General features: G+C 44.7%; 1 protein-coding gene and 1 non-coding gene across 2 annotated transcripts in view; one reads left to right on the forward strand and one right to left on the reverse strand.

Annotated features, from left to right (window-relative positions):
- Positions 1-26393, forward strand: part of LOC126212697 (growth factor receptor-bound protein 14-like) — a 411244-nt gene that overhangs the window by 270706 nt on the left and 114145 nt on the right. The gene's annotated exons all lie outside the window — the stretch shown is intronic.
- Positions 19596-19670, reverse strand: Trnat-ugu (transfer RNA threonine (anticodon UGU)). The gene has a single exon. It is a non-coding gene; the product is annotated as a tRNA-Thr (tRNA).

Raw genomic sequence — 26393 nt, forward strand, 5'->3', positions numbered from 1 at the left:
GTTCAGTCAGGTGCTGGATGGTTTCTTGCGGAATGGCAGCCCATTGTTCACGGAGTGCTGTACTGAGTAGAGGTATCGATGTCGGTCGGTGAGGCCTGGCACGAGATCGGCGTTCCAAAACATCCTAAAGGTGTTCTATAGGATTCAGATCAGGACTCTGTGCAGGCCAGTCCATTACAGAGATGTTACTGTCGTGTAACCACTCCGCCACGGTCCGTGCGTTATGAACAGATGCTCGATCGTGTTGAAAGATGCAATCGCCATCCCGATGGGAACCAAGAATGTGCTTAAAACATCAATGTGGGCCTGTGCTGTGATAGTGCCACGCAAAACAACAAGGGCTGCAAGCCCCCTCCACGAAAAACACGACCACACCATGACACCACCGCCTCCGAATTTTACTGTTGGCGCGACACACGCTGGCAGATGGCAATCGCCGAGCATTCGCCATACCCACACCCTGCCATCGGATCGTCACATTGTGTACCGTCATTCCTCACTACACAGAACGTTTTCCTACTGTTCAGTTGTCCAATGTTTACGCTGCTTACACCAAGCGAGACGTCTTTTGGCATTTACCGGCGTGATGTGTGGCTTGTGAACAGCCGCTCGACCATGAAATCCATGTTTTCACCTCGCGCCTGTCATAGTTCTTGCAGTGGATCCTGATGCAGTTTGGAATTCCTGTGTGACGATCTGGATAAATATATGCGTATTACAAATCATGACCCTTCAACTGTCGGTGGTCTCTGTCAGTCAACAGACGAGGTCGGCCTGTACGCTTTTGTGCTGTACGTGTCCCTTCACATCTCCACCTCACTATAACATCGCAAACAGTGGACCTAGGGATGTTTAGGAGTATGGAAATCTCGCGTACAGACGTATGACACAAGTGACACCCAATCACCTGACCCCGTTCGAAGTCCGTGAGTTCCGCGGGGCGTCCCATTCTGCTCTCTCGCGTTGTCTAATGACTACTGAGGTCGCTGATAGGGAGCACCTGGCAGGAGGTGGCGGCACAATGGACCTAATATGAGAAACGTACGTTTTTGGGGGTGTCCTGATACTTATAATTACATTGTGTACATTCCCGTACAGGTCAGACGTTGTACTTGAATGTCGCTTGTCCGGTATCGACAGATAAATACGATATTGCAGTGCCCGTGTTAATCTGATTACGATGCAAAATTCCTTTGGAGATGTATGCATGCTGAAAGGGATTTTGCATCATAATGAGAATAGCACAGACACTCAATATCGCATCCTGATTTGGATTTTCTGTGATTTCCCAAATAGCTTTAGGCAAATCCCGGAATGGTTCCTTTGAAATTGCACCGTTCCCCATCCTTCCCCAATCCGATGCAACCGATGACCTCGCTGTTTGCGCTCTCCCCCCCCCCTCCCCCCTTCAAATCAACCAGCCAATCAACTTATGGCCCCCTTTTCCGCGGTATGATAACTGGGGAGTGGTAGGGTAATGGATGTCCTCGAACTGGCGTCCGATAGTAATGTACCCGGCCCTTGAACCACACGAAAATTATTATTCTAGGTTCATTCAGCAAAACTTCAGCACCAGGCGGTGTCGTTTTAATTTATTACTCATTTAGTACTGACTCTGTCTGCGACGCATCTTGCTGACATTATTCAAATATACCACTGAATGTACATACAAAGTTATTTCGTCGTACAACAGTTGCCGGCCGGAGTGGCCGTGCGGTTCTAGGCGCTACAGTCTGGAGCCGAGCGGCCGCTACGGTCGCAGGTTCGAATCCTGCCTCGGGCATGGATGTGTGTGATGTCTTTAGGTTAGTTAGGTTTACTTAGTTCTAACAAGGGAACCTCCCCATCGCACCCCCCTCAGATTTAAAGTTGGCACAGGGATATGCCTTGAAAAACTGAACACAGATCAATCGAGAAAACAGGAAGAAGTTGTGTGGAACTATGAAAAAAATAAGCAAAATATACAAACTGAGTAGTCCATGCGCACGATAGGCAACATCAAGGAGAGTGTTGGCTTACGAGCGCCGTGGTCCCGTGGTTAGCGTGAGCAGCTGTGAAACGACAGGTCCTTGGTTCAAATCATCTCTCGAGTGAAAATTTTAACTTTTTATTTTCAGATAATTATCAAAGTTCAGGCATTCACACATAATCAACTTCGCTATCCAAAATTCCAGGACATGTTCAGATTTGCTTGGACATATACAGGATTTGACGGTCTACGCACGGAAACATTTGAAAACGTAAAAAACATATGTTTTGACAGAGCACTGGGAAAACTGTGCGACTGTGAAAAGTGTTGCATTCATTTGATCCAGTTTATGTGACAAATTCTTATGTTTTCATCAATTTTTTGGGAGTGATTATCACATCCCCAAGAAAACCTAAATCGGGTAAGGTAGAAGAATCTTTTTACCCATTCGCCAAGTGTGCAAGTTAGGTGGGTCGACAACATATTCCTGTCATGTGACGCACATGCCGTCACCAGTGTCGTAAAGAATATATCAGACGTGTTTTCCTGTGGAGGAATCGGTTGACCTATGACCTTGCGATCAAATGTTTTCGGTTCCTATTGGAGAGGCACGTCCTTTCGTCTACTAATCGCACGGTTTTACGGTGCGGTTGCAAAACACAGACATTAAACTTATTACAGTGAACAGAGACGTCAATGAATGAACGGACAGATCATAACTTTGCGAAAATAAAGAAAGTAAAATTTCCAGTCGAGGCAGGACTCGAACCAAGGACCTTTCACTCCGCAGTTGCTCACTCTAACCGCGAGACCACGGCGCTCGTCGGCTAATATTGTCCTTTATGTTGCATATCTTCCTCATGGACTACTCAGTTTGTATATTTTGCTTATTTTTTCATAGTTCCACACAACTTCTTCCTGTTTTCTCGATTGGTCTGTGTTCAGTTTTTCAAGGCCTATCCACTGTGGCAACTTACAACTAAATCTGAGGAGGGTGCGATGGGGAGGTTCCCTTGTAAGTTCTAGGCGACTGATGACCTCAGAAGAAGTCGCATAGTGCTCAGAGCCTCTTGAACCACTACAACACTGTTCACGGGATACGATGTTATAAACATGCGCATGTATGAAAAACTGGCTTCTCTTAAAATGAAGCGCACTTTAAGCGGAATACACTTATCCAGTTAAACTGCTATTTAATGTTTGCTTTCATAACTTACCTTTGCTGTTGTTGTTGTGGTCTTCAGTCCTGAGACTGGTTTGATGCAGCTCTCCATGCTACTCTATCCTGTGCAAGCTTCTTCATCTCCCAGTACCTACTGCAACCTACATCCTTCTGAATCTGCTTAGTGTATTCATCCCTTGGTCTCCCTCTACGATTTTTACCCTCCACGCTGCCCTCCAATGCTAAATTTGTGATCCCTTGATGCCTCAAAACATGTCCTACCAACCGATCCCTTCTTCTAGTCAAGTTGTGCCACAAACTTCTCTTCTCCCCAATCCTATTCAATACCTCCTCATTAGTTACGTGATCTACCCACCTTATCTTCAGCATTCTTCTGTAGCACCACATTTCGAAAGCTTCTATTCTCTTCTTGTCCAAACTATTTATCGTCCATGTTTCACTTCCATACATGGCTACACTCCATACAAATACCTTCAGAAACGACTTCCTGACACTTAAATCTATACTCGATGTTAACAAATTTCTCTTCTTCAGAAACGATTTCCTTGCCATTGCCAGTCTACATTTTATATCCTCTCTACTTCGACGATCATCAGTTATTTTACTCCCTAAATAGCAAAACTCCTTTACTACTTTAAGTGTCTCATTTCCTAATCTAATCCCCCCAGCATCACCCGATTTAATTTGACTACATTCCATTATCCTCGTTTTGCTTTTGTTGATGTTCATCTTATATCCTCCCTTCAAGACACTGTCCATTCCGTTCAACTGCTCTTCCAAATCCTTTGCTGTCTCTGACAGAATTACTATGTCATCGGCGAACCTCAAAGTTTTTACTTCTTCTCCATGAATTTTAATACCTACTCCGAATTTTTCTTTTGTTTCCTTTACTGCTTGCTCAATATACAGATTGAATAACATCGGGGAGAGGCTACAACCCTGTCTCACTCCTTTCCCAACCACTGCTTCCCTTTCATGCCCCTCGACTCTTATAACTGCCATCTGGTTTCTGTACAAATTGTAAATAGCCTTTCGCTCCCTGTATTTTACCCCTGCCACCTTCAGAATTCGAAAGAGAGTATTCCAGTTAACGTTGTCAAAAGCTTTCTCTAAGTCTACAAATGCTAGAAACGTAGGTTTGCCTTTTCTTAATCTTTCTTCTAAGATAAGTCGTAAGGTTAGTATTGCCTCACGTGTTCCAACATTTCTACGGAATCCAAACTGATCTTCCCCGAGGTCCGCTTCTACTAGTTTTTCCATTCGTCTGTAAAGAATTCGCGTTAGTATTTTGCAGCTGTGACTTATTAAACTGATAGTTCGGTAATTTTCACATCTGTCAACACCTGGTTTCTTTGGGATTGGAATTATTATATTCTTCTTGAAGTCTGTGGGTATTTCGTCTGTCTCATACACCTTGCTCACCAGATGGTAGAGTTTTGTCATGACTGGCTCTCCCAAGGCCATCAGTAGTTCTAATGGAATGTTGTCTACTCCCGGGGCCTTCTTTCGACTCAGGTCTTTCAGTGCTCTGTCAAACTCTTCACGCAGTATCGTATCTCCCATTTCATCTTCATCTACATCCTCTTCCATTTCCATAATATTGTCCTCAAGTACATCGCCCTTGTATAAACCCTCTATATACTCCTTCCACCTTTCTGCTTTCCCTTCTTTGCTTAGAACTGGGTTGCCATCTGAGCTCTTGATATTCATACAAGTGGTTCTCTTCTCTCCAAAGGTCTCTTTAATTTTCCTGTAGACAGTATCTATCTTACCCCTAGTGAGACAAGCCTCTACATCCTTACATTTGTCCTCTAGCCATCCCTGCTTAGCCATTTTGCACTTCCTGTCGATCTTATTTTTGAGACGTTTGTATTCCTTTTTGCCTGCTTCATTTACTGCATTTTTATATTTTCTCCATGAAATCTAAAATAAACGATTTGACCCCATGCACTACTATGAAAAACGTCGTACAAGAACGGATTAAGAGGTTTTCCTTTCTAGATTAGCCGGCAACGGCCTTGCCGCAGTGGATACACAGGTTCCCGTGAGATCTCCGATGTTAAGCGCTGTCGGGCGTGGCCGGCACTTGGATGGGTGACCATCCGGGCCGCCATGCGCTGTTGCCATTTCTCGGGGTGCACTCAGCCTCGTGATGCCAATTGAGGAGCTACTCGACCGAATAGTAGCAGCTTCGGTCAAGAATCCCATCATAACGACCGGCAGACCGATGTGCTGACCACACGCCCCTCCTATCCACATCCTCCTCTGAGGATGACACGGCGGTCGGATGGTCCCGGTAGGCCACTCGTGGCCCTAAGACGGTGTGCTTTTTAGATTACGAGTTTTGTTTTTGAGTGTTTTATTATTCTGTGGGTGAATCGGAAACACAATCAGGGTTTTGCATCTTCGGCTGTAAGGGTTTTACATACTTAATGTGAGATGTTTAGCATACAATTTGTAAAGTAAGCACTTGTAAGCAATCTGTTTCGTAGACTCTCTAGTATTTTGCCAAAAAACCAAAGTCTGCCACCTGCTTCCCCCACAACTGTGCCTATGTGATCGTTCCACTTCATGACCCTACAAAGTGTTTCACCGATATACCGGGCGATCAAAAAGTCAGTATAAATTTGAAAACTTAATAAACCACGGAATTATTTAGATAGAGAGGTAAAAATTGACACACATGCTTGGAATGACATGGGGTTTTATTAGAACCAAAAAAAGAAAAAACAAAGTTCACAAAATGTCCGACAGATGGCGCTGGACAGCAAAACTGCTACCGTGACGGGTGAGAGGTATGCCGATATGTTACAGAATCGCATCATCCCCAGCCTGGCTGATAAACACCTGCTGGAACGTACGATGTTTATGCAGGACGGCGCTCCACCCCATATTACTAGACGCGTGAAAGATCTCTTGCGCGCGTCTTTTGGTGACGATCGTGTGCTCAGCCGCCACTTCACGCTTGTCCTCCCAGACCTCAGTCCGTGCGATTATTGGCTTTGGGGTTACCTGAAGTCGCAAGTTTATCGTGATCGACCGACATCTCTATGGATGCTGAAAGACAACATCCGACGCCAATGCCTCAGCATAACTCCGGACATGCTTTACAGTGCTGTTCTCAGCATTATTCCTCGACTGCAACTATTGTTGAGGAATGATGGTGGACATATTGAACATTTCCTGTAAAGAACATCATCTTTGCTTTGTCTTACTTTCTTATGCTAATTATTGCCATTCAGATCAGATGAAGCGCCATCTGTCGGATTTTTTTTGAACGTTTGTATTTTTTTGGTTCTAATAAAACCTCATGTCATTACAAGTATGTGTGTCAATTTGTACCTCTCTATCTACATTATTCCGTGATTTACTCAGTTTTCAAATTTATACTGACTTTTTGATCACCCGGTGTTTCTATATGAGTTCGCCGATTCATGTGGTGGTAAGATGTTGTGAGACCAAACTGCTTAGGTCACCGGTCCCTAAGCTTACCCACTACTTAATGTAACTTAAACTAACTTACGGTATGGACAACACACACACACATGCCCGAGGGAGGATGGGAACCTTTGACAGGGGGAATCGCGCAGACCGTAACAAGACGCCTAAGACCGCGCGGCTACCCCGCGAGGTTTCGCCGATTCCAAGGGTGATCCACTGATATTGTATTCGCAACATGCCACGTTTTTTTGTTAGTTTTTTCGCCTTGTGGTGTGTACAGTGCTACATTTCTGAACATTTAAAGTGAACTGCCTATCTTTGCACCATCTCGACGTCTTATCAAGACCAAATCGAATATCTGTGCAGCTTTTTCGGGCAGTAGGCCGATACAGATAACGTGCACTATCTGAGAAAAGTCTCGAGGTTGCTATAAATATTGTCTGCAAGATCATCAGTATTCGACTTGAACAGCACGTGTCCCAGTACATTCCGCAACTTTTACGTCTGCGATGATTCTCCATCTAAGATAAGGTGCTGCGTCCTCCCTAATAAAAAATCACCAGTCCATCACATATTTCGCTCGATACGCCATATGACTTGACTTTTGGTAATAAGCGTACACGTGGTACTGACAAGGGAACCTCCCCATCGCACCCCCCTCAGATTTAGTTATAAGTTGGCACAGTGGATAGGCCTTGAAAAACTGAACACAAATCAATGGAGAAAACAGGATGAAGTTGTGTGGAACTGTGAAAAAAATAAGCAAAATATACAAACTGAGTAGTCCATGCGCAAGATAGGCAACATCAAGGATGAAGTGAGCTCAGGAGCGTCGTGGTCCCGTGGTTAGCGTGAGCAGCTGCGGTTCAAGAGGTCCTTGGTTCAGGTCTACCCTCGAGTGAAGAGTTTATTTTTTTTTATTTTCAGACAATTATTATCTGTCCGTCCGTCCGTCCGATGCGAGGTAACTGCGCCGTAGCATGAGGATGCTACACCTAAACAAACATCGAAACACACGACGTCAGACGACAACAGCGCACGGAAGAGGAGTATTCCTGCCAACGAGGCTCCCTGGCTGGCAGTTGACTGTTCGCTACTTTGGACGGGAGTGCATTAAATACGTGAGATGTATTCCGTGGGCAATATGAATCCAGCAAATATAGCTCGCGACTTCAATAACAAGGTCAATGAATATTTTCCGAACTGTAAGTTTGCGGTGCGGTCACAAAACATAGACACTAAACTTATTACAGTGAACAGAGACGTCAATGAACGAATGGACAGATCATAACTTTGCGAAAATAAAGGAAGAAAAATTTTCACACGAGGGAAGATTTGAACCAAGGACTTTTCGCTTCGCAGTTGCTCGCGCTAACCACGGGACCACGGCGCTCCTAATCTCACCTTCTCCTTGATGTTGCCTATCTTTCATATGGACTACTCAGTTTGTATATTTTGCTTATTTTTTTCATAGTTCCACACAACTTCTTCCTGTTTTCTCGAATGATCTGTGTTCAGTTTTTCAAGGCCTATTCGCTGTGCCAACTTATAACTAAATCTGAGGGGCGTGCGATGGGGAGGTTCCCTTGTGAGTCGAATGCTTTTAGGAAATCGAGAAGAACTGAATGAATATACCTGACGCACCGATCCGTGGCTTTCAGGATGCCATGTTAGAAAAGTTAGGGATGAGTTTCGCATTATCGATGGTTTCTGAAGCACTCCTGGTTGTCTGGTTCACTATGGGACTTAACTTCTGAGATCATCAGTCCCCTAGAACTTAGAACTACTTAAACCTAACTAACCTAAGGACATCAGACACAGCCGTGCCCGAGGCAGGATTCGAACCTGCGGCCGTAGCGGTCGCGCGGTTCCAGACTGTAGCGCCTAGAACCGCTCGGCCACACCGGCCGGCGGTTGTCTGGTCATTGTGTTCAAGATACTTGGTTACTTTTGAGCTCCGAATATGTTCTCTCTTCGCAGACTTTTTTTTTCTGAATTCCTAACGTGCTACAAACTGTGATTTAACGTAAAAGAGTACTGGGAAATGTATTGCGTGCGTCTGAATTTGACTGTTACGAAAGGTCGCAGTAGCTTTGAGAACTTAGGACGTAGGGAAAGACAGCCACTACACACACGTCCCTTCATGTAACCCGCAATACGCTTTAAAAAGAGAATAAATTCCCAAGTGCGTGACGTGCCCGCTTGGAAAGACAGTACTGATAGACTACTTTACTATTTAATCCACTGCTGGCACAGTTGCAAGATTTAAAAAAAATTGTTTATAAATGATGGAGCACAGCAATCAGTCGTCCTTTTTTTTTTGCAGGTTTTATTCGGAAATCCAAATTTCAGCTATTGCCTAGCGATTATTAATGCACTATTTTCTGTCCGCAGCTCCTGGTCTAGTAGTTAGCGTTGCTGCCTCTGGATCACGGGGTACCGGGTTCGATTCCCAGCCGGGTTGGAGTTTTTTTTCTCTACACGGGGACTGGGTGTTTGTGCCGTTCTCATCATTTCATCATCATTCGTAACAGTGGCTACATTGGACTGTGACAAAACTGGACTGTGTAAACATTGTGACTTCGTACGGCCGCTGATGACCGCGCAGTTGAGCGACCGACAAACCAAACATCATCATCACTATTTTCTAGTCTCAATGCGTGCCAGTTCCCAGTTGGTCGGGCATCAATCACAGTTCTTTGAGCTGTATATTCAAAGAACTGTGACTGAAGCCCGAACAACAGGGAACTGGCATGCATTGAGACTAGAAAATAGTCCATTGGTAATGGCTAGACGAAATCTGGATTTGCCAAATAAAAACCACAAAAAGAGGGCGACATATTGCTGTGCTCTATCATTTACAAATCGCTGAGTCCACCCACGTTCGTAGTGGAAGGTAACTTGAGGGTTTAAAAAAATCGTTCACGATGCACGAAATTAAGTCTTCTTTCTTTTCTAATTATCTCACTACGCAGAATAGTCTAGTGAAAGCTGTAATGTTCGAGTGGCTCTAAGCACTATGTTAACATCTGAGGTCATCAGTCCCCTAGACTTACAAGGTGAGGCGACGACGTTTGGAACGCGGATTTACTGCAAACTTCGCACAGTCGTAGTACTCCGTGAGGAGAAAAAAACGTGCAAGCAGTATCGCGTACTTCTCAAGCGTTATTGAGAAAATCGCAGGATAATTTCGGTCGTCAAATATATTCCTGTGCGTGGCCATTTTTACCACGAAGCGGCAGCAGCCGAGGATCCGATTCAGAACATGAAGAAACGAGAGACAATCTGATTTTTGAAAAACAAATACGATCAAGTGGCGAACATCAGTATCTGGTTTAGACTTGGATTTTTTTTTCTAAAATGTCAAGGAACCTGTAATTAATTTTAGTTTGTTTACTTTTAAATGTCAGTTGAAAACTATGTACTACTGTGGAATGTTATGATCAATAAATTGGAGTGAAAAAAAGTACTGATATGGAAACGAGAAAAAAAAGTGGTTAGCGTTCAAGCGACGTAATCGATGGATTGATGGATCGAGTCCCGCTCGTCAGTTTTTTTTTTTTATTTCTAACACAGTAATTTTCTTTGCTATTTATATTACAATTGCTGTAATGGGAAAAATACGTGTAATCGGATGAGCTTTCATTAAATTTACAATTCTATTTGGCCGTCTACAAATTTTTAGTATCGCAAATAATATAATATTCACAACTATCGACTAGTAAACGACCAAACGCATAAAGTGATACTGAAAATGTATGCTTGTCCGTGATTTGAGAAATCTCCTATACCTGGAAGGAGCCCGAAACGACTTGTTACCTCCAAGTTTTGACCGCCACAGACAAGATGTACAATTAATCGTCGCTTTCGACATTACGAGTACAAGTTGCAGGATGGTATTTTTCGTAAAAACATGAAGTTAAACGGCACCAGCGGAGGTTAGGTTAGGTTAGTGTTGTTTAACGTCCCGTCAACAACGAGGTCATTAGAGACGGAGCGCAAGCTCGCGTTAGGGAAGGATGGGGAAGGAAATCGGCCGTGCCCTTTCAAAGGAACCATCCCGGCATTTGCCTGAAGCGATTTAGGGAAATCACGGAGAACCTAAATCAGGATGGCTGGAGACGGGATTGAACCGTCGTCCTCCCGAATGCGAGTCCAGTGGCACCAGCTGAATAAATGCTATGTTTCCGTACACGCACGGTCTTTTGAGGTTTTCCGTGGAAAAACAAACCTCGTTATCATTTTCAAAAATCTCTCTTTCAGGCGATAATTTGGAAGCAAACCATGCATAACGCAGCATTTCCCTAAATATCGGCGCTGATAACTGGTCATGCAGTATCGACTGTATTTTAATAGCGTCTTCACGAGAAGCAATTTCTCGTTCTCTTTTGATTAAATAAGAACAATGTTGAAGACACGGACAGGCATACATTTTCGGTATCACTTTATGCGTTTGGTCGTTTACTAGTCGATAGTTATGAATATTAGATTATTTGTGATAATAAAAATCTATAGAGTGCCAAATAACACTGTAAATTTAATAAAAGTTCATCCCATTACACGTAGTTTTACCATTATATCAATTGTAATATAAATAGTTAAGAAAATTACTGTGTTAGAAATTTTAAAAAAAGCTGACGAGCGGGGCTCGATCCATCGATCCATCGATTACGGGGCTTGAACGCTAACCACTTTTTTTTTCAATTTATTACTCATAACATTCCACAGTAGTACATAATTTTCAACTGACATTTAAAAGTAATAAAACAAACTAAAATTAATTACAGGTTCCTTGACATTTTAGAAAAAATCCAAGTCTAAACCATATAGTGATGTTTGTCACTTGAACGTATTTGTTTTTCAAAGATCAAATTGTCTCTCGTTTCTTCATGTTCTGAATCGCATCATCGAATATGGAGTTCACATGACTGTTCTTCTGAGGAAGTTGGCGTATGTATCATAATAATTATTCATGCGTAGCAGCTTATGATGCTGGTCGGAAATGTACGTCCAAAAATCTCCTTCGCTCCTTTCTTTACTGGACAGCAGGTAAAATACCGTGTGTCCCTTCAACCAGCTGACGGCATTTTTCTTCCACGTGGGGTATAGCTCTTCTTCCGGGTATAAAAGGCACGCTGGCTTTATCAAATACGGCGGTTTTCTCTGCATAGTTGCCAATTTTTTTTCTGATTGACAACCATATATTATTCGCATTTCCACAGACAAATTGATGCTCATCTGTATCAATCGGGTTGCAAGTGGTACACAAAGGGGAATCAGCCAGGTGAATGGAATGTAGTGTGGAGTTCGTTGGAAATTTCCTATTTACAAAGTAGTACCACAATGACCGCACTTTTGTTGGTAAATACGGGTGGTGAATGTTCCTCAAGATATCACGCCAAGAGTGACCGACATATTTTTGTTCTATGATGTTCTTGGTCTGAAAGTTCATTAAGTTTTGGTATATTTTCTTGACTTTGATGACATCTTTCTCGGGTGTTCCCAGTGTAATGTAGCTATATTCTACGAAGAAATGTTTTAGGTGGTAAAGTTCAAACCACTCGGCTGCCGCCGCTTCGTGGTAAAAATGGCCACGTACAGGAATACGAGGGCAGTTCAATAAGTAATGCAACACATTTTTTTTCTCGGCCAATTTTGGTTGAAAAAACCGGAAATTTCTTGTGGAATATTTTCAAACATTCCCGCTTCGTCTCGTATAGTTTCATTGACTTCCGACAGGTGGCAGCGCTGTACGGAGCTGTTAAAATGGCGTCTGTAACGGATGTGCGTTGCAAACAACGGGCAGTGGTCGAGTTTCTTTTGGCGGAATACCAGGGCACCTCAGATATTCGTAGGCGCTTGCAGAATGTCTACGGTGATCTGGCAGTGGACAAAAGCACGGTGAGTCGTTGGGCAAAGCGTGTGTCGTCATCGCCGCAAGGTCAAGCGAGACTGTCTGATCTCCCGCGTGCGGGCCGGCCGTGCACAGCTGTGACTCCTGCAATGGCGGAGCGTGCGAACACACTCGTTCGAGATGATAGACGGATCACCATCAAACAACTCAGTGCTCAACTTGACATCTCTGTTGGTAGTGCTGTCACAATTGTTCACCAGTTGGGATATTCAAAGGTTTGTTCCCGCTGGGTCCCTCGTTGTCTAACCGAACACCCTAAAGAGCAAAGGAGAACCATCTGTGCGGAATTGCTTGCTCGTCATGTGGCTGAGGGTGACAATTTCTTGTCAAAGATTGTTACAGGCGATGAAACATGGGTTCATCACTTCGAACCTGAAACAAAACGGCAATCAATGGAGTGGCGCCACACCCACTCCCCTACCGAGAAAAATTTTAAAGCCGTACCCTCAGCCGGTAAAGTCACGGTTACAGTCTTCTGGGACGCTGAAGGGGTTATTCTGTTCGATGTCCTTCCCCACGGTCAAACGATCAACTCTGAAGTGTATTGTGCTACTCTTCAGAAATTGAAGAAACGACTTCAGCGTGTTCGTAGGCACAAAAACCTGAACGAACTTCTCCTTCTTCGTGACAACGCAAGACCTCACACAAGTCTTCGCACCCGAGAGGAGCTCACAAAACTTCAGTGCACTGTTCTTCCTCGTGCACCCTACAGCCCCGATCTCGCACCGTCGGATTTCCATATGTTTGGCCCAATGAAGGACGCAATCCGTGGGACGCACTACGCGGATGATGAAGAAGTTATTGATGCAGTACGACGTTGGCTCCGACATCGACCAGTGGAATGGTACCGTGCAGGCATACAGGCCTTCATTTCAAGGTGGCGTAAGGCCGTAGCATTGAATGGAGATCACGTTGAAAAATAGTGTTGTGTAGCTAAAAGATTGGGGAATAACCTGTTGTATTTCAATGCTGAATAAAAACAACCCCTGTTTCAGAAAAAAAATGTGTTGCATTACTTATTGAACTGCCCTCGTACATTTGACGACCGAAATTATCTTGCGATTTTCTCAGGAACGCTTGAGAAGTACGCGCTACTGCTTACACATTTTCTTGTCCTCGTGGAGTACTACGAGTGTACGAAGTTTTGCAGTAAATCCGCGTTCCAAACGTCGTGGCCTCCCCTTGTTAGAACTACTTAAACCTAACTATGGCCGGTATTACACTATCAAATTTCTTTGTCAAATATCTTTGTCCAATATCTTTGTCAAAGATATTTGATGGTGTAATAGGGAACTTTGTCAAATGTCGTCCAATATTTGATCAAATATACGGCCTCGCTGTAGATTCGATGAAAGAAGTCGCTTGTCTTCTGTTCACTGCAGTGTGACATGTTACCGCATGGAGCGCTAGCATCGCTGCAGCGTTCTGTCGTCTGTAGTGTTTTTATAAACATTGCCGGTAAATACAATTGGTGTGTGCCACAACTACAAAATTAATAGAGATGTATGAAGCTGGTGAGGCGCTTTACAACGTGAGGCACGCTGGATACAAAAATAGATTACGAAGATTGGAGACCTGACCTGACCTAATTTAACCTAACCCTCTGCTGTAGCAAGGATTCGAAGTGTTACAGTGAGCCTGTCTTCTGCAGATGTAGCAGTTCTTAACTCAATATTGTGCTTTGTGATATGAGGATACACTTCACTGAGCACATACAGAAATGAATGCTCATCCATTCTTAAGTAATTGATGTACGACTTGACGTCCCCAACTATAAGCTCACCTAACAAATTTTGTTGAATGCTTTTATCGTGTCGTCGTAAAACCCACGGCTTCACCCAGATAAGTTTCCTTTTTTCCCCCGCTTCTCTTCCGCATATGCACACAGTGCAACTGCTGCGGTTAATAACAAGTTGCTGTCAGCCATCTTGAACTTTGACGAAAAATATGATGACAGTGTAATACCCCTTCTAGTGCTACGTCAAAGATCTTTGCCAAATATATTTGACGGAATATTTGATCACATCTCTGATCAAATCTTTGACAAAGAAATTTAATAGTGTAATACCGGCCTAACCTAAGGACATCACACACATCCATGCCCGAGGCAGGATTCGAACCTGCGACCGTAGCTGCAGCGCGGTTCCGGACTGAAGCGCTTAGAACCGCTCGGCCACAGCGGCCGGCCAGCTGTAGCGTCGTCGTATCAAAATACTTTAGGTTGATTCTAAGCGAGGAAAAGATACGTGGACGTAAGCAAAAAGATCGAGACAGTACTTTGATTTACAGCTAGCGTGATAGTTGGAAAGATGACGTTTAATGACTGACGTCGTCAACAACGCTGCAGCAATACATCTACATCTACATTTAAGTGCTTGGCAGAGGGTTCATCGAACCACATTCATACTATCTCTCAACCACTCCCGAACAGCACGCGGGAAAAGCGAACACCTAAACCTTTCTGTTCGAGCTCTGATTTCTCTTATTTTATTTTGATGATCATTCCTACCTATGTAGGTTGGGCTGAACAAAATATTTTCGCATTCTGAAGAGAAAGTTGGTGACTGAAATTTCGTAAATAGATCTCGCCGCGACGAAAAACGTCTTTGCTTTAACGACTTCCATCCCAACTCGCGTATCATATCTGCCACACTCTCTCCCCTATTACGTGATAACACAAAACGAGCTGCCCTTTTTTGCACCCTTTCGATGTCCTCCGTCAATCCCACTCGGTAAGGATCCCACACCGCGCAGCAATATTCTAACAGAGGACGAACGAGTGTAGTGTAAGCCGTCTCTTTAGTGGACTTGTTGCATCTTCTAAGTGTCCTGCCAATGAAACGCAACCTTTGGCTCGCCTTCCCCACAATATTATCTATGTGGTCTTTCCAACTGAAGTTGTTCGTAATTTTAACACCCGGTTGAATTGACAGTTACATCGCGTTCGTAAACAGCACAATGTAAGTGTGTGTGTGAGTTAGGTAACGTTCGAGGGTAAATGAACTGCGAGGATGTCAAGAGCAGCAGGGGATCCCTTGCTGCAAGAGTTGGCTCGTGCAGCTGTTAGCCGCTTGCCAGCGAAAGGCTGCGGGGTTGCGTCACGTCTGATGCCCTGGCAGCTGTGTTCGCTGAAGGGCTTCCCCTATGAACTGCTTCGACCCGAACCGACCCCTGCCCGGTCGCTCTGTCACACGTGCCAGCATCCGCAGTATTCACTGTCGCCGGGCATCCCGGTCGCGCCACGTTCCGTGTGTTAAGGGGCTCCGGAACGCCCTATACTTGCAATGTTAAAATAACGCTTATAAACTACATCTTTCCTCACAAAGTATTTGAGGTAGGAAGTTGAACTTTTTACAGATTATTTATTGGAATATGGGCTACAACTTAACACAGGAATTTTACAAAATTTTAGTTCAGTTATTAAAGATGATTTTTTTTCAATTGTAATGAAAATTCACAAAATTTTTTTGGAATTTTTTATTTATATATTCAAAAATGTACAGCTTTTTGCAAAAAGGCTGTGTTAAATTATGCAGAAGGTACTGTGTAACATTTACTGAAAGTTTGAAACAAATATGTTTGGAAGATCCTTAGAAAACATGTAATTAGTATGAGAAAATAAAAGTTTTGGGAATCGAGCGACAAAGATTGGATTAACTTTTTAGTGCATTCCAGGTCCATAGGATGGATTATCTTCATCCTCTGCAAACTCCTCCTCCAGCTTCCTCTTGTTCCTCCTCCTGTTTACTCTTGCTTGTATTTCTGGACTCTTTACAGCCCCGTCTGCAGCCCGAAGGCGTTCCTTGTCTAAAGCAAGCATCGCTCGTACCATGTTAGAACCTATCTTCATTCCCATATTTCTAAATACCTTTGGCTTTCCAACATTTCTCCTTTTCTTAAAAGCCTTCTGAGGATTTCTAATAACTTTACTTTTACTCATTATTATACTTCAACAAAACAGAGAAGAAACAGAATTAATTACGAATATTTTCGAGATAACGACAGAGTAAATAAACATGAAACAATCGACAATCACACCAGCGATATATATTGAACCATCACAGGTTAGCCACAACACATACTTTATCTCACATCACTAAAATGTACCTGATGAACACGGACGTTAATAATAACACCATTTGACAGCAGTTTAACAGCGCCACAGTGGGTCACGCCTATGTAGAACACATTTCAAAAAAAAATTTAAAAATAGTTGTAGTCTTCGGAATTGAATAAATTATGTATCTATTAAAAGGTAATAGTCTGCAGATTCAGAAAACGCAAAAAAGTAAAAATTGAACTTTTCATGATTTTGAGCATTTCCGGAGCCCCTTAACATCAGCCGGGAGTCATTGCCGAGACACACGCGGTGAGCTCGGCGAATAAATAAGCAGTGACGATGGGGCGCAAGTCTCTGAGGTGATAGACAGTATGCAACGGACGCTAACGAGAGAAATGAGAGCCATCTGCTTATTCTTTGATTCATTTTCTTTTGTTCACTGCTGTCGCCAACCTGTGTCACATAACTTCTGTTTCATTCTATGTTTCACATCTCCCTCTCTATTTTTCCATCTCTCTCTCTCTCTCTCTCTCTCTCCACTATTTGCTTGTCTCCCATTCTACTTTTTTGTCAACTCCACTTCTACTATTTGCCAACACCTTCTCTGTTTTCCAGCTCCCTGATTATCTTTCCCAACTTCCTGCTTGCGTTTTCCAACTCCCTGCTTGCGTTTTCCAACTACCTGCTTGCTTTTTCCAACTCCCTGCTTGCGTTTTCCAACTCCCTGCTTGCGTTTTCCAACTCCCTGCTTGCGTTTTCCAACTCCCTGCTTGCGTTTTCCAACTCCCTGCTTGTGTTTTCCAACTCCCTGCTTGCGTTTTCCAGCTCCCTGCTTGCGTTTTCCAACTTCCTGCTTGCGTTTTCCAACTCCCTGCTTACGTTTTCCAACTCCCTGCTTACGTTTTCCAACTCCCTGCTTGCGTTTTCCAACTCCCTGCTTACGTTTCCCAACTCCCTGCTTACGTTTCCCAAGTCCCTGCTTACGTTTCCCAACTCCCCCTCCGTGTTTCCCGACTCCCTCTCCGTGTTTCCCGACTCCCTCTCCGTGTTTCCCGACTCCGTCTCTGTGTTAGCCAACTACCTCCCCATGTCTAACAACTCCCTCCCTCCTTTTTACCAATTGCCTCTCCAGTTTTGCCTCTCTACTTTTTACCAACTGCGCCTCTGCTTATGTGTCTCTACTTTTTACCAACGGTGCCTCTGCTTATGCATCTCTACTTTTTACCAACTGCATCTCTGCTTATGTGTCTCTACTTTTTACCAAATGCGTCTCTGCTTATGTATCTCTACTTTTTACCAACTGGATCTCTACTTACGTGTCTCTACTTTTTACCAACTGTGTCTCTATGTTTCTGCTCATGTGTCTCTGCTTATGTCCCCTTACTTTTGCATCTCTACTTATATCCCCTTACTTTTGCATCTCTGCTTATGTCCCATTACTTTTGCATCTGTGCTTATGGCCCATTACTCTTGCTTCTCTGCATTTGTCCCCTTACTTTTGTATCTCTGCTTTTTACCAACTGCCCCTCCATCCACCTGTGTGCCCCTCCTCTATCCCCCTTTCTGTACTGTGTCTTCTGTTGTCTCATTGACTCCCCACCACGCCACCTTTGACTCTTTTTTTTCCTATACTTCTGTTTTTCATCCTAGTTTTTTTTTGGTCTTGGTTTGGATTGGCATTTAGAAAAATTCTAAATGTGGAACTAACCTTAAAAGATACCAGGCTTTAAAAAAGAGCTTGCCATTTTCATTTTTCATGCACATTATGCAGTATTTTAACTTGACAAATAACAATATTATTCACACTTCAGTGATTTCTTACTCTCTTCTTGTGGTTTCAGCTCTGCTATGCCTTTCTGAATCAGTGACACCTTTTTTTGGGCCTGGCAAATGATGCATTCTCCTTCACTTTTGTTCTTTCTATTCTTCCATTTCTGTTATAACTTAGCAGAAAAAATGCACTTCCTTTTTCGTTTCTCAATTTTTTTCTTCAAAATAAGTGCCATAATTACTTGAGTGTCAAGAGAACCAAGGTATTACGCCACTGCATAAAGAAGCCAAATGCCTGAAAGTTTCACCAGGGAAAGGCACAGTTCTATTTCGAGATTGTGACACCAGTAAAATCCATCCACTGTGATCTGAGAGCTGATTTCATACTGGCCTGCGGGCCGCTTGGTCCTGTGCGCACCTCTTCACGACTACTTCAGCCTACACCCACTTGAACCTGGTTACTACAGCCGAGCCTCTCTCTCTCTTTGCATTTTTCACCCCCACAGTTCCCCTATTTGTATAACAAACTATAACAGTTTGCTGGAACCGCACAACCGCACTGCTGCTACAGTCGCAGGTTCGAATCCTGCCTCGGGCATGGATGTGTGCAGTGCTTTTTTTCTAAAAAAAGTTTGAGGGTACTCCCACATTGGATATAATGCAGTGAAAATTACTTATAACTGAAGCATGGGATACAATCCGCTGCTTTTAGCCATGACGTCATCATCATCATCATCATCATCATCATCATCATCATCATCATCATCATCATCATGGTAGCGGGACCATAGAGACATCTATCGGTAGCTCGGCGTTTGAGCGTCCGCATATCCGTTTAGCACTACAATCGCCCACCATTAGTGGGCGAGGGCACTACATGCTTGTCGAACTGGCTGCCAGCGATTCAACTGTCGAGAACGGTTGCCGCAGCTTCGAAATGCTTGAAACAATGACATCGCTTTTCCCACCAAAAACTGCACTGGTATCGTTCGTATTGCAATTACCAACAAGAAAAAATGAAATAAAAATATTTAAGTGCGTGAAATAAATCTTTGGCACTTTTCCAAGTTCTCAACTTCGTAAAAAAATTACTTTGTCGACAAAAAAGTTTAGGGGTATGCATCCCCCCAGAAAAACAGCACCGGATGTGTGTGGTGTCCTTAGGTTAGTTAGGTTTAAGTACGAAATGATAATTAAATGGACACCCTAGCTGCAAACAGGCGTTGATGTACTTCATTGGGGACGTGTTGAAAATGTGTGCCCCGACCGGGACTCGAACCCGGGATCTCCTGCTTACATGGCAGACGCTCTATCCAACTGAGCCACCGCGGGCACAGAGGACAGTGCGTCTGCAGGGACTTATCCCTTGCACGCTCCCCGTGAGATCCACATTCCCAACATGTCCACAACGCTACATTCGTAGTGCGCCTAATAGATGTTTGCCCATCATACTCATTACTCGTGGCAGATTAATCTACCAAGTCCCGTACGAGTTCGGGCATAGCGTGTGCGTTCGCACAAGAAGTACATCAACGCCTGTTTGCAGCTAGGGTGTCCATTTAATTATCATTTCGTTTCTAGCAAAGCTGCATGGTCATCCACGGTAACTGTTCTTTCGGGAACAGATACTACCTTCATACAGGGTGTTTCAAAAATGACCGGTATATTTGAAACGGCAATAAAAACTAAACGAGCAGCGATAGAAATACACCGTTTGTTGCAATATGCTTGGGACAACAGTACATTTTCAGGCGGACAAACTTTCGAAATTACAGTAGTTACAATTTTCAACAACAGATGGTGCTGCAAGTGATGTGAAAGATATAGAAGACAACGCAGTCTGTGAGTGCGCCATTCTGTACGTCGTCTTTCTGCTGTAAGCGTGTGCTGTTCACAACGTGCAAGTGTGCTGTAGACAACATGGTTTATTCCTTAGAACAGAGGATTTTTCTGGTGTTGGAATTCCACCGCCTAGAACACAGTGTTGTTGCAACAAGACTAAGTTTTCAACGGAGGTTTAATGTAACCAAAGGACCGAAAAGCGATACAATAAAGGATCTGTTTGAAAAATTTCAACGGACTGGGAACGTGACGGATGAACGTGCTGGTAAGGTAGGGCGACCGCGTACGGCAACCACAGAGGGCAACGCGCAGCTCGTGCAGCAGGTGATCCGACAGCGGCCTCGGGTTTCCGTTCGCCGTGTTGCAGCTGCGGTCCAAATGACGCCAACGTCCACGTATCGTCTCGTGCGCCAGAGATTACACCTCTATCCGTACAAAATTCAAACGCGGCAACCCCTCAGCGCCGCTACCATTGCTGCACGAGAGACATTCGCTAACGATATAGTGCACAGGATTAATGACGGCGATATGCATGTGGGCAGCATTTGGTTTACTGACGAAGCTTATTTTTACCTGGACGGCTTCGTCAGTAAACAGAACTGGCGCACATGGGGAACCGAAAAGCCCCATGTTGCAGTCCCATCGTCCCTGCATCCTCAAAAAGTACTGGTCTGGGCCGCCATTTCTTCCAAAGGAATCATTGGCCCATTTTTCAGATCCGAAACGATTACTGCATCACGCTATCTGGACATTCTTCGTGAATTTGTGGCGGTACAAACTGCCTTAGACGACACTGCGAACACCTCGTGGTTTATGCAAGATGGTGCCCGGCCACATCGCACGGCCGACGTCTTTAATTTCCGGAATGAATATTTCGATGATCGTGTGATTGCTTTGGGCTATCCGAAACATACAGGAGGCGGCGTGGATTGGCCTCCCTATTCGCCAGACATGAACCCCTGTGACTTCTTTCTGTGGGGACACTTGAAAGACCAGATGTACCGCCAGAATCCAGAAACAATTGAACAGCTGAAGCAGTACATCTCATCTGCATGTGAAGCCATTCCGCCAGACACGTTGTCAAAGGTTTCGGGTAATTTCATTCAGAGACTACGCCATATTATTGCTACGCATGGTGGATACGTGGAAAATATCGTACTATAGAGTTTGCCAGACCGCAGCGCCATCTGTTGTTGAAAATTGTAACTACTGTAATTTCGAAAGTTTGTCCGCCTGAAAATGTACTGTTGTCCCAAGCATATTGCAACAAACGGTGTATTTCTATCGCTGCTCGTTTAGTTTTTATTGCCGTTTCAAATATAGCGGTCATTTTTGAAACACCCTGTATATAGGTTTAAGTAGTTGTAAGTCTAGGGGACTGATGACCTCAGATGTTAAGTCCCTTAGTGCTCAGACCCATTTGAACCAGATTTGCCCTTTATATAAATTGTTGATACCATCTCGAGTAAACTGTGGCTCATCAGTAAGTAAAATGTATTTGTGTAACTGCCGATTAGTTGCACAACTCTAAGCCAAGGACAGGATCTCCCGCATGTAAATGATGCACATTTTGTTTATGGTAAGGATACAGATTATTGTACTCCAGTGTACGCCATACCTTCGATTGTGAAATGCCTAATCGGTGAGAGACACGTCGTGTACTGGTGCCCGGGCTACGTTGAACAGTATCCATAATATCCCCATCATCGTCTTCACGTATCGAGGGCTCGTACTGGTCATAAACGCTAGGTAGAGAACCTGTTTCCCATAACATTCTAAATAGTCCACTAATGGTTTGTGCATTCGGAATCCTCCGAGTTGGATAGTGTACACGATATTCGTTAACTGCAGCCGTAGGATTACCATCACATTTGCCATAAATAAACACCATATAGGCGTATTCCTCTGTCATAAATTTGAAAAGCTTCTCTATTTCACCAATAATCTACAAACTACAACAGTTACTATCTGGCTTCACTTAAATACACTGTTGTTATTATGTTCTTTCGCTGAACAAATGGCTCTGAGCACTATGGGACATAACTTCTGAGGTCATCAGTCCCTTAGAACTTAGAACTACTTAAACCTAACTAATCTAAGGACATCGCACACATCCATGCCCGAGGCAGGATTCGAACCTGCGGCCGTAGCGGTCGCGCGGTTCCAGACTGTAGCGCCTAGAACCGCTTGGCCACTCAGGCCGGCTTTCGCTGAACAATAAAGAAAAGTAAATCGTTTCGCCGGCCGGAGTGGCCGTGCGGTTCTAGGCGCTACAGTCTGGAGCCGCGTGACCGCTACGGTCGCAGGTTCGTGTGATGTCCTTAGGTTAGTTAGGTTTAAGTAGTTCTAAGTTCTAGGGGTCTGATGACCTCAGAAGTTATGTCCCATAGCGTTCAGAGCCATTTGAACAATTTAACTCGTTTCAAGGTTAGGAAACGACTGAAACAACTCACTAACGGTTGCCAACAATGACATAAACGTTTATACACTGTTAATGGAAAGTACACAAATTTACTTGCATAATTATCTTTGCTTCTCTGGATTTTCTGGCAAACGACTGCAGGTACACGTTTTATTAGAATGAGATTTTCACTCTGCAGCGGTGTGTGCGCTGATATGAAACTTCCTGGCAGATTGTGTGCCGGACCGAGACTCGAACCCAGGACCTATGCCTTTCGCGGGCAAGTGCCCTATCTACCCGAGCACGACTCACGCCCCGTCCTCACAGCTTTACTTCTGCCAGTACCTCGTCTCCTACTTTCCAAACTTTACAGAAGCTCTCCTGGAAAGTAGGAGACGAGGTACTGGCAGAAGTGAAGCTGCGAGAACGGGGCGTGAGTCGTGCTTGGGTAGCTCAGATGGTGCCGGCACGGTTAGCTGTCCTCTGTAATAAAAAGAAACAGAGTTAATGGATCAACGACGACCTGAAACGAGCAGATACAACGAACGAATACGAAGAAAATGAGATTACAAAAAAAAAAAAAAAATTGGTAGAGCACTTGCCCGCGAAAGGCAGATGATGCTGTAGTATACAGAGAAGTTGCAGCATTAGAAAATTGCAGCGAAATGTAGGAAGATCTGCAGCGGATAGGCACTTGGTGCAGGGAGTGGCAACTGACCCTTAACATAGACAAATGTAATGTAATGTAATGCGAATACATAGAACGAAGGATCCTTTATTGTGTGATTATATGATAGCGGAACAAACACTGGTAGCAGTTACTTCTGTAAAATATCTGCGAGTATGGACAGTATCTGGAAAGGAGGATATAAGATGAACATCAACAAAAGCAAAACGAGGATAATGGAATGTAGTCGAATTAAGTCGGGTGATGCTGCGGGAATTAGAATAGGAAATGAGACATTTAAAGTAGTAAAGGAATTTTGCTATTTGGGGAGCAAAATAACTGATGATGGTCGAAGTAGAGAGGATATAAAATGTAGACTGGCAATGGCAAGGAAAGCGTTTCTGAAGAAGAGAAATTTGTTAACATCGAATGTAGATTTAAGTGTCAGGAAGTCGTTTCTAAAAGTATTTGTATGGAGTGTAGCCATGTATGGAAGTGAAACGTGGACGATAAATAGTTTGGACAAGAAGAGAATAGAAGCCTTCGAAATGTGGTGCTACAGAAGAAGGCTGAAGATTAGATGGGTAGATCACATAACTAATGAGGAGGTATTGAATAGGATAAGGGAGGAGAGAAGTTTGTGGCATAACTTGAGTAGAAGAAGGGATCGGTTGATAGGACAAGTTCTGAGGCATCAAGGGATCACCAATTTAGTACTGGAGGGCAGCATGGAGGGTAAAAATCGTAGAGGGAGACCAAGAGATGAATACACTAACCAGATTCAGAAGGATGTAGGTTACAGTAGGTACTGGGAGACGAATAAGCTTGCACAAGCTAGAGTAGTATGGAGACTGCATCAAACCAGTCTCAGAACTGAACACCACAACAACAACTGGACTTGCATTCGGGAGGACGACGGTTCAATCCCGCGTCTGGCCATTCTGATTTAGGTTTTCCGTGATTTCCCTAAATCGCTCCAGGCAAATGCCGGGATGGTTCCTCTGAAAGGGCACGGCCGACTTCCTTACCCGTCCTTCCCTAATCCAATGAGATCGATGACCTCGATGTTTGGTCTCTTCCTTGCACAGGATAGAGTAGCATGGACAGCTGCATCAAACCAGTCTCAGGACTTAAGACAACAACAACAACATAACTGTAAACGGAAAAGGGTGGTGCATATCGATATTTTTGGCGGCGACGATGTATCGATATTTTACGAGGAACGCTAGTGCCTGCGCGCCTCGGCGTACTTTCCCGCGTTGGCAGAGCCCGGAGCCATTGGCCTGCCCTGAGCGGCCCTTTTCTCCCGTGACGTCACGCGATTTCTCCGGCCGGCTACCGTGCAGCCAGCGCTGCTACCTGCTGTAACCTCCCACGCCACGATACGCGCGTTCGGCCCCCGGGCTGTGACCGGCAAACCCGTTAGCCGGCGCCAAAGGGGAGCGCGCTTTCTCGCACCTCACGGCTCAAAAACAAAAATCACCCTCCTCGTACGTATTATTCTCCGCGCCGCGTCTAATAGTGCGATCAAGAAGCTTCCGTTTCAGGGCGTTGCTGCAGCGTACGCACAAAGCGTCGCAGCGAGCGAGGTGGCGCACTGGACTCGCACTCGGAAGGACGCATGTTCAAACCCGCGCGGGTCCGGCCACCCTGATTTAGATTTTTCCATGATTTCCCTACATCGCTTCGGGCAAATTCCGGGATGGTTCCTTTGAAAGGGCGTGGCCGACTTCCTCCCACATGCGTACCTAACCCGATGGGACCGATGATCTCGCTGATTGGTCCCCTTTCCCCAAATCGACCAACCAACCAGTGCAGTGGCACTCCGGTGCGGGAATACAGTGTGGTCCATTGATCGTGACCGGGCCAAATTTCTCACGAAAAAAGCGTCAAACGAAAAAACTACAATGAACGAAACTTGTCTAGCTTGAAGGGGGAAACCTAGTGGCGCTATGGTTGGACAGCTACATGGCGCAGCCATAGATCAAACGGATATCAGCTGCGTTTTTTTTAGAAATAGGAACCCCCATTTTTTATTACATATTCGTGTAGTACGTAAAGAAATATCAATGTTTTAATTGGACCAGTTTTTCACTTTGTGACAGATGGCGCTGTAATACTCACAAACGTATAAGTACGTGGTATCACGTATAACATTCCGCCAGTGCGGACGGTATTTGCTTCGTGATACATTACCCGTGTTAAAATGGACCGTCTACCAACTGCGGAAAAGGTCGATATCGTGTTGATGTATGGCTGTTCTGATCAAAATGCCCAACGGGCGTGTGCTATGTATGCTGCTCGGTATCCTGGACGACAAGTGTCCGGATCGTTCGCCGGATAGTTACGTTATTTAAGGAAACAGGAAGTGTTCAGCCACATGTGAAACGTCAACCACGACCTGAAACATGCTTTATTGACCTCCCAGGCTGCACCGAGCCTCGTGATGCTAATACATGTGGGCAAGGAATTAGTGTGGCATTCGCTTATTCCCAAGTCTCGATCGAGTAATCACGGCCCCAGGGCGCGAAAACTCACAACGGCCGGGAGAGCACTGTGCTGATCCGCGTCCGATGACGGCGTTCGGCTTAGGATGACATGGTGGTCGGTCGGTGGTCCGGTGTCGCGAGGCCTCTTCGGAGAGAGGTTGATTGTTTAGTTTGCTTAGAAATCGCCTGCAGTGGGTGCACGCCGTACCAGTCGCCAGATCGAGATTTTGGTCTCGGTATAATGACGTCACGCGGTGTGTGTGTGTGGCTTATCTGGCGTGCCCGGTAATGAAGGCGGGACCGACGACACAATATTTGCATTCGGGAAATCTGCACCGGCCGCCCACGATAGCACAGGCTGCACTGGTTTTTTCCACAATTACTGCGTTCCTTGTCGGCCCGGGGCCTTCCCAGATGCCGCGCCGGACCGTGCGACTCTCTGATAGCGGGGGCGGCAGATAACAGCTCTGGACAGCCCCGTCTTATCGCTCACACCAAGGCGGGTGCCGGCCGTAGCGTTTACCTAGCCCACGCGCGCTATCACCTCCGGCAGACTCACCAGACGCTCACACTGAGGCGACGAAAGTAATTCGATACCTCCTAATATCGCGACGCAAACGGCATTGACGCAGTGGAAACATCTGTTCCCGTCAGATC

The sequence above is a fragment of the Schistocerca nitens genome, chromosome 11 (genome assembly GCF_023898315.1).
Source record: "Schistocerca nitens isolate TAMUIC-IGC-003100 chromosome 11, iqSchNite1.1, whole genome shotgun sequence".
Classification (NCBI taxonomy): Eukaryota; Metazoa; Arthropoda; class Insecta; order Orthoptera; family Acrididae; genus Schistocerca; species Schistocerca nitens.